Source organism: Podarcis filfolensis (genome assembly GCF_964270895.1).
Source record: "Podarcis filfolensis genome assembly, chromosome: 16".
Classification (NCBI taxonomy): domain Eukaryota; kingdom Metazoa; phylum Chordata; class Lepidosauria; order Squamata; family Lacertidae; genus Podarcis; species Podarcis filfolensis.
Window position 1 is genome coordinate 17812560 of NC_139620.1, and position 11259 is coordinate 17823818.

Consider the following 11259-nt stretch of genomic DNA (forward strand, 5'->3'; position numbering starts at 1 on the left):
CAAAGAACTGTTGAAGGGTATAGAGTTATGCGACCCCTGAGCCCAGGAGATAAGTAACTGTACAACTTTTAGAAGACATCTGAAAGCAACACTGTATAGGGAAGGTTGCTTTTTTAATGTGTGTGTATATATATATATTAAAGGTAAGGTAAAGGTACCCCTGCCCGTACGGGCCAGTCTTGCCAGACTCTAGGGTTGTGCACTCATCTCACTCTATAGGCCGGGAGCCAGCGCTGTCCGCAGACACTTCCGGGTCACGTGGCCAGCGTGACAAGCTGCATCTGGCGAGCCAGCGCAGCACACGGAAACGCCGTTTACCTTCCCGCTAGTAAGCGGTCCCTATTTATCTACTTGCACCCGGGGGTGCTTTCGAACTGCTAGGTTGGCAGGCGCTGGGACTGAGCAACGGGAGCGCACCCTGCTGCGGGGATTCGAACCGCCGACCTGACGATCGGCAAGTCCTAGGCGCTGAGGTTTTACCCACAGCGCCACCCGCGTCTATATATATATATATATATATATATATATATATATATCTGTCCAGAGTGGCTCGGGCAACCCGGTCAGATGGGCAAGGTATAAATAATGAAATAATGAAATTATTATTATGGAATAGGACGTTCCTATTTTCATTGGAGAAATGCTGGAGGGTGTGCAGTCATGGCTCCTTCAAAGAATCCTAGGTGCTGCAGTTTGCCCTCATGGAGCTACAATTCCCAGAGTGGCTTAGCAATCAATCCCTCTTCACAAAGAACTCTGGGAATCATAGTGCTGGGAAGGGAACAGGGGCCTCTTACCAACTCTCTACATCCTTTTACAAACTGCAGCTCTCAGAGTCCTTTTCGGGAAGCCATTACTGTTTAAAAGTGGTATCATAGTGCTTTTAATCTTTGGTGTAAATGTGGCCATTGGGAGCCTTTTCCTCCCTGAGTTTCTTAACCTTCCCAAACAGAGAAGCGTTAGAGGTTAAAGCTGTGTATGACCACCACCTTGATACTCTCAGAAACGGTTTTGCCAAAAAAAAAAGCTTCACAGCTTTTCTGTCTGGATTTTCACCAGTTTAAATATGTCAACCCTACAAAGTGGATGGCAGTGGGGAGGAAGCTGCCTTTCAAGTCAGCCAGACACGTGGCAGAAGATCTGATATTTCGCCTCTTTTTTCTTGAGAAAATAGTATGGGCAATTGGCAGCAAAAATCAGCAGGGAAGAGGGACGAATGAAGCACATGTACTGATTTCGCACGCAAGTCTGGGCTTGCAGTACAAAACTTGCCTTTTGCTGTAGTTTGGTGATGGAATCGCCTGATATGGATTGAAGGGGTTGGGTGTGCAGGTGGCTGATGAGAGGGCCAGCCCAAGACCTTTTGGCCCTTGAGGCAAACATACTGCATATATAAAAACAATTAAAAACCACAACAGATATAAAAACAGTAGCATCACAGAACTGTAGATTTGGAAGACACCCCAAGGACCATCCAGTTGAACCCCCTGCAGTGCAGGAATCAAAACTAAAGAATCCCTGCAGGTAGCCACCCAACCTTGGTTTAAAAACCTCCAAGGAAGGAGAGTCTACCACCTTCCAAGGGAGCCTGTTCCACTGTCAAACAGCTCTTGCCATCAGAAAGTTCTTCCTAATGTTGACTTGGAATCTCCTTTCTTGTAATTTGAGTCTATTGGTTCAGGTTCTCCCTTCTGAAGCAGCAGAAGACAAGCCTGCTCCATCTTCCATGTGACAGCCCTTGAGATATTTGAAGGTGACTATCACATCTCCCCTTAGTTTCCTCTTCCCCAGGCTAAACATACCAAGCTCCCTCAACCCTTCCTTATAAGACTTGTTTCCCAGACCCTTGATCATCTTAGTCACCCTCCTCTGCACACCTTCCAGCTTGTCAACATCCTTCTTCAATACACAGTATTCCAGGTGTGTTCTGACCAAGGCAGAATAGAGCGGGACTATTACGTCCCTTGATTGGGACACTATATTTCTGTTGGGGCAGCTTAGAATTGCGTGACTTTTTGTGTTGCTGCATCAAACTGCTGAATCTCTATCTCTATCTCTATATCTATATATCTATATCTATCATCTCAAATCCGGTACGGATAGTGACATCATCCTGAGCAAATAAGTTCTGGCTTCCTTGCCTTTGTGGAGCACATGATCAAGTCATAGATTTGCTCCTCTGTAGCAAATGAGCAATTTGGGGCAGTCAGGGCACTGCCCTGTAAACTAGCATGTACAAACCACCCACTGCACTGTTTGCACATAGTAGCGCTCTTGCGCCGCTCCAGGGAAGCTCCCTGCAGACTGAGGCTGCTGTCTCCAGCAGCTGTTTTTGGAGTGTTGTGAAAGGGCAGTCAGTTGTTAGTAATAAGAAAATATGAAGAGCCTGGTTGCTGGATCCGGCCAAAGGCCCATCCTGTCCAGCTCTCTGTTCTCACAGTGGTGTACTAGGTGCCATTTCTGGGGAGTCTGCAAGCAGCACCTGAGTGCAACAGTCTTCTTTCCACCTATGATCCCACTGCAACTGGTATTCAGAGGCATACTGCCTCCATCAGTGGAGGCAGAGCATGGCCATCATGGCTAGTAGCCACTGGTACTGTGCTACGATTGCATTTTTACTAGTCTTGGGCATTGTGCACTGTGACTTGGGGGATGCTGGGGGGGTGGCATCCCCCATCAACCATATCTCCTGCACCAGCCCTGATGGTTACGTTTAACTAGGGATGGAGAAGAAATCTGATTCAGTTCATATTTAAAGATGGAATTATTAGTATTAGTATTACTATTATTATTAATATACCACCCTTCATCCAAAGATCTCAGGATGCTACATAAATGCACACTTTCCAAAACAATATGCAGACCGAAGCACAGCCATCCTCTGAAATTCACACTCTGAATTTTGCAGCTACTAGACAAGTCATACACTTACCAGGGTAAAGTGTGCATAGAAATAAATAGTGAAAAATCACATTTCAAAATGAATTCTATTAGAACAGATTTGCACAAATGTGTACATGGGGGGGGGCGCATTTGAAGATATGTACGTTATGGAGAAAACTGCTCTCCAACTCTGAAGAATTTTCACAGGAACTTCATTTCTTTAATTGCAAACTGATGCGGTGGTGTGGAGAAGTGAATTTAAGATTGGAAAGTTGGGGAACTGAGAGAACCCAAAACGGACGAGTCCTTCCATCCTTATTGGTGAAAAAGTCTTGAATGGAGTTTCGCTGAGTGTGCTTGTGTGGCCCCCCTCCCCGTCTTCCCCAAGCACATGACACTGTGCTCGGGAGACATGTGATGTGGTATATCGAAAACCAGATGCTTTGGGGTTTCCCTATTGTCACTAAGGAAACCACCTCAAAGAGCCAGCAGACCAAAAAGAGAAGCCTCTGAGTCACTCAGCCACCCAGAGGAAGGAGCCGGGGATCAGCTCTTCAGGGCAGGGACTGGGACTGCTTTATTTTTAAACTCACGGCTGATTTCCGCCAAAAAAGAGAAACTGAGGGGTTTTTTTGCAGAGGGAGGGAAGCAGCCATGAACGAAGGCTGCTCACTGCTCACAGAGTGCTCAAAATTACTAGGGCCCCTGAACAAAGCCAACTCCCCTTCTAATATTTCTGGGGTACACCTCTTGGACCACACAGTGCAGCGCTATCTTGTTTGTTTAATAAAACTTATAAACTGCTTGATTGTCCTCTTTTAAAGCCATCAAAATGGGCGGCCATCACTGTCTCCTGCAGGAGAGAGTTCTACAGTTTAACTACGTGCTGCGTAAAAAAAGAGCTTTCTTTTATCCGTCTCCTTCCAGCGTTTAGCTTTCTGGGATGTCCACTAGTTCCAACATTGTGAGAGAGGGAGAAAAGCTTTTCTCTCTTCACTTTCTTCATGCCAGGCATAAACTACAGTCATGTTACCTCATTTTTATGATGAAAAATAATTAAAAGAAAACAATTGGGGAAGTCTAGTGATGGGAAATAGGGGGAGAGGGCATTTCCTCTCACACCGTTAAGGATCCTAAGATACTTATTCCTTGACCCCTAGCATGCAATTTGCTCTTTTTCACAGCTGCCACGTACTGGGTTGAGGATTCCACTGAGTTGTCCACGACAATGAACCCAAGATCCCTTCTCTGGTCTGACCCCCAGCAGTGCAGATGCAGATTCATGCAGGATAAAGCTGTCCATGTCTGCTAGGTGTAATAGCCATGCTCTGCCTTTACAGTCAGAGGCAGCAATGCTCCTGAATACCAGCTGTTGGAAACCACAGGAGGGGGAATTGTTCCTGTGCTCGGATCCTGTTTGCTGGTTTCCTGCAGGCATCTGGTTGGCCGCTGTGAGAAAAGGATGCTGGACTAGTTGGGCCATTGTCCTGATACCCAACAGGCTCTGCTTATGTTCTTACATTCAATTGCCATCCCTTCTCCTTTCTAGGATCCCTGTAAAGTTTTGGTTTTTTACAGGATCGTGCCATTTCAGCAGCAACAAAGCAAGCAAGGAGCCCCAAAAGATTGGGGCTTCTTCTTTGGTGGATCCAGCCTGTGTTCCAGCTTGCATCGGGGCTCCCCGCCCTTTCCTTGGCAGCTAAGAGGGGTATACTTAGTTTTCGCAGCCATCGGGCAGGAAATGGTGCCAACGCAAACCGTTTTGCTGCTTGCCAGCTCACATCTCCACATTTCTCTGCCTTGTGCAGCGATTAGAGAAGCCTGTGGCTGGGAGGAGAGTGGGATGAAAAAGAGGGGCGGGAATCTTTTTGCTGGAGGGTGTGATGAATGAAGATCCTTGATCCAAACACTCTGGAACGTCATGGGGCAGGTTGGAGGAAGCAAATGCAAGATAGCCAACCCTTCACAGCAGTCCTTCGCCCGCTTGGTGCCCTCCATATTTTTGAACTACAACTCCTTTTAGGCCCAGCTGGCACAGCCAGATAATACTGAGGCTGATGGTGGGTAGAGGGAGCATTCTGCAACATGTCATGGATGCAATAATAAGAGCCAGTGTGGTGTAGTGGTTAGAGCACCAGCCTAGGAACTTGGAGACCAGAGTTCACATTCCTGCTCAGCCATGAAGCTCACTGGGCGACCTTGGGGGTCAGTCACTGCCTCTTAGCCTAACCCAAATACAGTGGTACCTCGGGTTAAGTACTTAATTCGTTCCGGAGGTCTGTTCTTAACCTGAAGCACCACTTTAGCTAATGGGGCCTCCCACTGCCACTGCGCCGCCGGAGCACAATTTCTGTTCTCAACCTGAAGCAAAGTTCTTAACCTGAAGCACTATTTCTGGGTTAGCGAAGTCTGTAACCTGAAGCGTATGTAACCCGAGGTACCACTGTAGAGAGAAGGAGAATGGTGTACACGACCTTGAGCTCTTTGGAGAAAAAGTGGGATATAAATGTAATAAAATAATAAACTAAACAAAGAACAAAAATAATACTGTGTTGGTGGTGGGTTTATAATGGACCATCTATACACATCATTCTGCTTTGTTTGTTCTATGATGCTTCCCGGATATTACCGCATTATGGCCACAAAAGCAGGACTCGCGTACCCCCCCCCCAACCAAACATTTTATAATTATTTATACATACATACATACATACATACATACATACATACATACCCCACCCATCTGGCTGGATTTCCCTAACCACTCTGGGCGGCTCCCAACAGAATATTAAAAACATGATAAAACATCAAACATTAAAAACTTCCCTAAACAGGCCTCCTTCAGATGTCTTCTAAAAGTCAGATAGTTGTTTATTTCCTTGACATTTGATGGGAGGGTGTTCCACAGGGCGGGTGCCACTACCGAAAAGGCCCTGTAACCTCACTTCTCGCAGGGAGGGAACCACCAGAAGCCCTTCAGCGCTGGACCTCAGTATCCAGGCTGAACGATGGGGGTGGAGACGCTCCTTCAGGTATACAGGACCGAGGCCGTTTAGGGCTTTAACAGTCACCAAAACTTTTAATTGTGGTCAGAAACGTACTGGGAGCCAATTTAGGTCTTTCAGGACTGGTATTACAGTGGTACCTCGGGTTACATACGCTTCAGGTTACAGACTCCACTAACCCAGAAATAGTACCTCGGGTTAAGAACTTTGCTTCAGGATGAGAACAGAAATCGTGGCGCGGCAGTGGGAGGCCCCATTAGCTAAAGTGGTACCTCAGGTTAAGAACAGTTTCAGGTTAAGAACGGACCTCCAGAACGAATTAAGTTCTTAACCCGAGGTACCACTGTATATAGTCTTGGCAGCCACTCCCAGTCACCAGTCTAGCTGCTGCATTCTGGATTAGTTGTAGCTTGCGGTATACAAAGCTCCAGGATTCCTTCAAAAACCTATGGGACATGCACTGACTGGAAATGAAGCCACGTGGCTGACACCAAACTTCTGTATTGAAGGCTGGACCACGTCTAACCTCCCTGGTCGTAAATAAACACAATAAATCAAGAAAACATTTAAAAGGGGTGTCTGGAGCTCCTCCCCCTGGGATCTTACAGTGTGCACTGTCGTCACCATACTGAGAATTTCGGCTTCCACTAAAAACAAAACCATAAAACGCACACAAAGTCTCTGGTTGTTATGGCTACAAATATAAGCTTGAAAAACAAGGGAGTCCAGAGGGAGGGGCTGAGCAGTAGTTCAACGTCACGGTGGCCTCAGTCTCCACAGTTTTTCCTGTGGCTTGCAAAAGCTGACTTTGAGAAACTTAAGCAAATATATGCACATAATTACATCGTTCGCATAGTGTGTGCAGGTTTTAGAATTCTACTTTTCTTTCTTTCGTACTCCCATAGTGGAAGAGGTTGATTATGTTGTGCCTTGCAGTGAACAAAAGTTTCCAGGATACAATTGGAAGGAGAGCCTCCGTTAAACTTTAAACATGAAAGAGTTTCTCCAAACTTGATCTTTTCTAAATCTGATCAGATACAGCTCTCTCAGGGGTGCTTCAAGATGGGGGCTTAATATTGCAAATGAGTCACTTGGATATTGCAAATGGGTCATTGGCAACCATTTTTTTAACCGATCGGATTTTACCCTGGAAAGGGTAAATCCAGATTAAATGGGGGTGGATATGAACTGGCATTTAACAATGTCATATGAATGCATGAGGAGCCCAGAAGAGGCAGAGATTCAGTTAAATATCGGGAAGCTCCTCTGGAAATGTCACAAACTCCAGGCTAGAGTTGGTTTATTTAGAGCATTTTACTCTGCTCTTTAGTCCTAAAGACCCTCAAAGTGGTTTACAAAGCGAAGTAATAAGACAGTTCCTGCCCATAGGCGTGCAAATTTTAAATGGCATAACACAGAAGGAAAAGGGAAGGAGGAGGAAAAAATATGCTCAGGCCCCAGTTATTTAAAGTCACAGATTTATAACAGCAAGCTGGGATAGAAACAGATGCGGGAGACTGATGGAATGGCTGCAGCTAGATGGCATTTGAGGAGGGCAGAAGGCAGCTGGTTTCTGAGCAGAGGTGAAGCAGCACCACCCTCTGAACTGCCTGTGATAATGTAGGCAGCCAGGGGGAGATTGGTGGGGCAGTGCCCAACTCACTAAACAGACGAGCCACTCCTGGCCCTCATGAGAAAGACATCCATTGAGGGCCAATGGCCTGGCCATTCCACATAGAGTACAGGTAGGGAATCGTCTGGCCCAATGGGCCGGATCCTCTTAGTCAGGCTTCCTCAACCTCGGCCCTCCAGATGTTTTGAGACTACAATTCTCATCATCCCTGACCACTGCTCCTGCTAGCTAAGGATCATGGGAGTTGTAAGTTGCTCTTAGTTATCTTTCTGCTGGCAGGCTAAGATCTTCCCATTCAGACAGGCCTTTGGAAACTAAGGTGCCAACACTGCTGATCACTGGGCTGCTGCCAGAGCAAAATGGTATTTTAATGGCTAGTCCTAACATGTTCTGATGTATTTTAATTATTGTTTTTAACAAGTTTTTTCTTTGTATTTTATAAATGTTGAAAGCCACCTTGAATCCTAGCATGCAGGAAAGGTGGGATATAAATAAATTAACTAGATAAATAAAAAAACAACATTTACTGCTCCTTCCCCACTGCGAGCCGATGCGTTCAGCTTCCAATGCAGGGAGATAGCAACCAAGCAGGATTGAAACCTCGCCCCATTGTGCACCAGCTGACTGAACAGGGAGATCTACTCTGCTTCCTGCAGGGTTTCGGGTGAACAAGTGCACTCCTGCTTCCCTCATGCATTGGCTGTCTAAGAAGCCGATCCATCTGTGTGTCTGCGTTCCCCATCCCTGACATAGAGAGATGCCGCATTTGGGAGATCCCATGGATATATTCTTACTTTAACAGCAAATGTTTAAGGCCATGGCATGGCATACGTGTTGGAGGCAAAATGAAGGAGACCCAGATGCTGGAAACCACAGCAGGGCAGAGTTGCTGTTGTGTTCAAGTCCTGTTTGCAGGCTTTTCATAATGGTCATCTGGCTGGCCAGTGTGAAAAGAGGATGCTGTACTAGATGGGCCATCCTCTTGTGTTCTTATTAGATGCTGGGCTAATTTTTCGCTCTATAAGACGCACCAGACCGTAAGACGCACCTAGTTTTTGGAAGAGGAAAACAAGAAAAAAAATATTCTAAATCTCAGAAGCCAGAACAACAAGAGGGATCGCTGTGCAGCAAAAGCAGCAATCCCTCTTGCTGTTCTGGCTTCTGGGATAGCTGTGCAGCCTGCATTCGCTCCATAAGACGCACACACATTTCCCCTTACTTTTTAGGAGGGAAAAGGTGAGTCTTATAGAGCAAAAAATACGGTAGGTTAGCCCTGGCTCCAAACAATTAAAAAAAAACACCAACTTGTATTTGAACTTATATCCTTTCCACAGAGAAAAGTTGATATGATTTTGCAGTTGGTGATACTTTGTTTTTTCTGATACTTAAAAAGCATATTCCTTAAAAGAGGAGAGGAGAGGAGAGTTCTCCCATGCCTGGGAATACATTCTTGTATTGTACATGGATCACATTGTTTTAGCTACATAAGCTTGCTTAGGATTGCTAGGTATTTTGTGGAAGCAAGAAGTGTTTTCTAAAAGGAAGCTGGATTTCAACAGAAGAAGATGGTGGAAGATACAGCTGCTCTGGCCTAGCAAGACGTAGGAGAGGCTCTGCCTTGATTTGTTTTATTTTATTTTTTGCCTCCCACTTGGCTTGGCATTTTTTGGTAAGAATGAGTCACATCCACTGGCTTTGTGAATTGGCCCCCGTCCTGATCCTCTGCACTCTGAATTCACAGGGGAGATCTGGGAAGCAGATGGATGAGAAGGGTCTTGGCTAGGAGGAAAGTGTGGCATTGGGTGGGGTGACTTGAAACCCAGATAAGGAGACAGACAGACAGAGAGCAACGTTTGCTCTCTTATTTATTGAAAGTTGAATCCATCTTAGATGGAAACTGAATGAGAGCTGGCCAGAGCAAAAACCTGTTTTCCGTTAAGCACAGTGGAACAGTTTGTATTCCTGTGGCTTTGGCACATGACCTTTCTTTCTTTCTTTCTTTCTTTCTTTCCTTCTTTCCTTCTTTCCTTCTTTCCTTCTTTCCTTCTTTCCTTCTTTCCTTCTTTCCTTCCTTCCTTCCTTCCTTCCTTCCTTCCTTCTTTCCTTCCCTGTCCTGTTTTTTTTTTACAAGCATGTATGTCCCATAGTCCATCTAATTCCTAATGACTTTGGTGTCCCATTTTACTGCAAACTCTGTGTGTGTGTGTGAGTGTGTGTGTGTGTCTATGTGTGTATCCCTTCCAGCTGTGTTCCAAAGAACTGTTTTCTTCATCTGCCAAGGGCAGTTTGCAGAAATCCTCAACCCTCCAGCACGTTGTAAACATATGCATCCATCTCTCCATGTAAACATCATGCTCATTTTCAGCTGTATTTTTAATCAGTATGATCTGCACATATATCAAAAGGGACTGGTAATATTTCTATACAATCAGCCCATGGGGGCGCCATCTTGTGGTCTTCGGCCGCTCGAGGCAGTCGCCTCACCTTGCCTCCTGAGAGAGCTGGCTCTGATACAGTGGTACCTCTGGATACGAACTTAATTCGTTCCGGAGATCCGTTCTTAAGCTGAAACCGTTCTTATCCTGAGGCACGCTTTCGCTAATGGAACCTCCCGCTGCGCAAACGCCTCTGGTGCACAAGTTCAGTTTGCATCTTGGGGCAAAGTTCAAAACCAGGAGCAGCTACTTCTGGGTTAGCAGAGCTCGTAACCTGAAGTGTTCGTAACCGGAGGTACCACTGTATTTATCCATAACTGGGCCAGTTGTAATAGGTAGGCAGGCAGGCAAGTGGAGGCAGCTGAGGGCAGACAGGGTGATACTAAGGCTGTATCCCATTTGCCTTCATGGGCAGCCTCCACTGTCTGAACTCCAGTGAACTCCAGCTCAGTGGCAGAGCATCTACTTTGCATGCAGCCAATCCCAGCTTCAGTTCCCCAAGGGCGCCTCCATCTAAACGGATCAAGGTGGATGGTGATGGGAAAGAGACCTTTTCCTGGTCTGAGACTTTGGAGGGAAGCTGCCAAGTCAGAGAAGACAACACGTTAGGAAGAACTTTCTGACACAGTAAGAGCTGTTTGACAGTGGAACAAACTACTTTGGACTACTCTCCTTTCTTGGGGGATTTTAGGCAGAAGTTGGATGGCCATCTGTCAGAGATTCTTTACCTATGATTCCTGCAATGCAGGGATTGGACTGGATGACCCTTGAGCTCTCTTCCAACTCTACAATGCTATGATTCTAACATTGTTCTAGGTGGGCCAGCAGCCTTGTCTGGTGCAGGGCTACTTCCCCTGCTCTGAAATTCAGAAGCAGATCCTCTGGAGGCAAACTCCAAAGAGACGCCTTACTTTGACAAAGCTAAGCCCTGGTTTCTTTCAAGCCCTCTAATTTTCTTTTAATTGCTCCAGATCAGTTCCTGTCTCAGTCTGCAGCTCCAGCTTGTCCCCACCCCCACCCCCTCTCAGGAAGTCAAGGGCAAATGAGAGCACTCAGCTTTTCAATCCCAACTGCTTTGGTTCCACAGTCGCTGTCTGCAAAGATGCTCCATTGTTCCAGACTCAAGACAGAAGCTGTTGTCTGTGCAAACAGGAGAATCACAATCCCCTCTTGCCTGGAATGTTCTTTGATTTGGCCCGGAAAGCAAAATGGGCCTGATTCCAAGCGGTTTCCAATCCAGGTGAAAACCTGTTGATACCTGAATGGTGAAGTCGGGTGCTTCCTGAGCCAACTTTTCCATCCC

The 11259-nt window shown here is 46.1% G+C and overlaps 1 long non-coding RNA gene across 1 annotated transcript; it reads right to left on the minus strand.

Annotated features, from left to right (window-relative positions):
* Positions 1 to 600: 600 nt before the first annotated feature.
* LOC310751487 lies at positions 601 to 5520 on the minus strand. The gene is made up of 3 exons (XR_014542553.1): positions 5316 to 5520; positions 4118 to 5102; positions 601 to 4077 (listed from the first exon to the last, which is right to left on the minus strand). It is a non-coding gene; the product is annotated as an uncharacterized lncRNA (long non-coding RNA).
* Between the last annotated feature and the right edge of the window lie 5739 nt (positions 5521 to 11259).